Here is a 2,500-nt window from a genome sequence, read left to right on the forward strand (position 1 = left end):
ACAAGTGAAGTAATTAGCTCCACCTGTGGATCTTTTAAAATGTGTTAGTGAGTAATGAGTGCACCTGTGCAGCAGCTAGGTTGTCTGGAAGATGGGAACTGTTGGTAGCTCTCGAGGACTGGAGTTGGCTACTGAGAGACATAAGCAGTGGTTGTGGCAAAGTGATTTTTGTAAAAATGTTTTTGTAAATATGATTTTAAAGTTTGAAGCCTGAAAACGTAAGCTTTTTGTTGCAAAATTGCATTTTATGTCGAAAAATATTATCTTCCACAATGCCGAAACCCGGGATCGATTCAGGTACCTTTAGATCTTCAATTTCTCAGTGCAGGCAGCTCAATCCATAGACAATCTATTGTGAAAATACAGCAAGGCTTAAGCAGTAGTCGTGGCCGATTGGTTAAGGCGATGGACTAGAAATCCATGTTTGTTAGCGCATCAAAATCTTTGGGATGCCAGCTTGTTTTCTCTTTTTCTTACACACATTCTCTTCCCCTCCTTAAGACTGACACCAGTCAATTTCAGCAGCCACACTGAATAGAAATTATTAATTAGAAATTAATTTTCAAAGCCCAATTTTAAACAAAGGTTGTCAAATGGTTATAAACAATAGAATATTCACATTATTCCTACAACACTCATTTAGCTAAACATTTAAAGCTATATTAAAGAGCATATAATAACATATTTGAGAACCTACAGCATCCTTCGATAGCTCAGCTGGTAGAGTGGAGGACTGTAGAGATGATTGGTGTAGAAATCCTTAGGTCGCTGGTTCAATTCCGGCTCGAAGGAGTTGTTTTTATTTTTTGCTCAGATGGCAATTTTTGGCAATTTACAAACTCAAAATATACAGAGTATAAAGCATTCTCTAAGTCTGGGGTAGCCAACTCCAGTCCTCGAGAGCTACCAACAGTTAATGTTTTCCAGCTCACCTCACAGAATGACAAGTGAAGTAATTAGCTCCACCTGTGGATCTTTTAAAATGTGTTAGTGAGTAATGAGTGCACCTGTGCAGCAGCTAGGTTGTCTGGAAGATGGGAACTGTTGGTAGCTCTCGAGGACTGGAGTTGGCTACTGAGAGACATAAGCAGTGGTTGTGGCAAAGTGATTTTTGTAAAAATGTTTTTGTAAATATGATTTTAAAGTTTGAAGCCTGAAAACGTAAGCTTTTTGTTGCAAAATTGCATTTTATGTCGAAAAATATTATCTTCCACAATGCCGAAACCCGGGATCGAACCAGGTACCTTTAGATCTTCAATTTCTCAGTGCAGGCAGCTCAATCCATAGACAATCTATTGTGAAAACACAGCAAGGCTTAAGCAGTAGTCGTGGCCGATTGGTTAAGGCGATGGACTAGAAATCCATGTTTGTTAGCGCATCAAAATCTTTGGGATGCCAGCTTGTTTTCTCTTTTTCTTACACACATTCTCTTCCCCTCCTTAAGACTGATACCAGTCAATTTCAGCAGCCACACTGAATAGAAATTATTAATTAAAAATTAATTTTCAAAGCCCAATTTTAAACAAAGGTTGTCAAATGGTTATAAACAATAGAATATTCACATTATTCCTACAACACTCATTTAGCTAAGCATTTAAAGCTATATTAAAGAGCATATAATAACATATTTGAGAACCTACAGCATCCTTCGATAGCTCAGCTGGTAGAGCGGAGGACTGTAGAGATGATTGGTGTAGAAATCCTTAGGTCACTGGTTCAATTCCGGCTCGAAGGAGTTGTTTTTATTTTTTGCATAGATAGCAATTTTTGGCAATTTATAAACTCAAAATATACAGAGTATAAAGCATTCTCTAAGTCTGGGGTAGCCAACTCCAGTCCTCGAGAGCTACCAACAGTTAATGTTTTCCAGCTCACCTCACAGAATCACAAGTGAAGTAATTAGCTCCACCTGTGGATCTTTTAAAATGTGTTAGTGAGTAATGAGTGCACCTGTGCAGCAGCTAGGTTGTCTGGAAGATGGGAACTGTTGGTAGCTCTCGAGGACTGGAGTTGGCTACTGAGAGACATAAGCAGTGGTTGTGGCAAAGTGATTTTTGTAAAAATGTTTTTGTAAATATGATTTTAAAGTTTGAAGCCTGAAAACGTAAGCTTTTTGTTGCAAAATTGCATTTTATGTCGAAAAATATTATCTTCCACAATGCCGAAACCCGGGATCGAACCAGGGACCTTTAGATCTTCAGTCTAACGCTCTCCCAACTGAGCTATTTCGGCAAGCTCCCTTGGTCTTGCAATCGTTTTTCGGGGCAAAATGTAAGGAGAATGAAGTTTTGGGTGTATTTGGGTCAATATAATACATCCTCACTTTCTGACTGCAGGCATCTCAATCCATAGACAATCTATTGTGAAACTAGGACATGGTTTATTCAGTAGTCGTGGCCGAGTGGTTAAGGCGATGGACTAGATATCCATTGGGGTCTCCCCGCGCAGGTTCAAATCCTGCCGACTACGAACGCCTTAAGTTTTCTCTTTTCTGCAAGTT

The 2,500-nt window shown here is 39.1% G+C and overlaps 4 non-coding genes across 4 annotated transcripts; 3 read left to right on the forward strand and 1 right to left on the reverse strand.

The window, feature by feature from the left end:
* Nucleotides 1-702: 702 nt before the first annotated feature.
* TRNAY-GUA (transfer RNA tyrosine (anticodon GUA)) lies at nucleotides 703-792 on the forward strand. The gene is given in 2 exon segments: nucleotides 703-739; nucleotides 757-792. It is a non-coding gene; the product is annotated as a tRNA-Tyr (tRNA).
* An 853-nt stretch (nucleotides 793-1,645) lies between these two features.
* Nucleotides 1,646-1,735, forward strand: TRNAY-GUA (transfer RNA tyrosine (anticodon GUA)). The gene is given in 2 exon segments: nucleotides 1,646-1,682; nucleotides 1,700-1,735. It is a non-coding gene; the product is annotated as a tRNA-Tyr (tRNA).
* A 424-nt stretch (nucleotides 1,736-2,159) lies between these two features.
* Nucleotides 2,160-2,232, reverse strand: TRNAF-GAA (transfer RNA phenylalanine (anticodon GAA)). The gene has a single exon. It is a non-coding gene; the product is annotated as a tRNA-Phe (tRNA).
* A 155-nt stretch (nucleotides 2,233-2,387) lies between these two features.
* On the forward strand, nucleotides 2,388-2,469 carry TRNAS-AGA (transfer RNA serine (anticodon AGA)). Its single transcript has one exon. It is a non-coding gene; the product is annotated as a tRNA-Ser (tRNA).
* The last annotated feature ends 31 nt before the right edge of the window (nucleotides 2,470-2,500 follow it).

The sequence above is a fragment of the Crinia signifera genome, chromosome 3, assembly GCF_055691185.1.
Source record: "Crinia signifera chromosome 3, ASM5569118v1, whole genome shotgun sequence".
NCBI classification, from domain to species: Eukaryota; Metazoa; Chordata; class Amphibia; order Anura; family Myobatrachidae; genus Crinia; species Crinia signifera.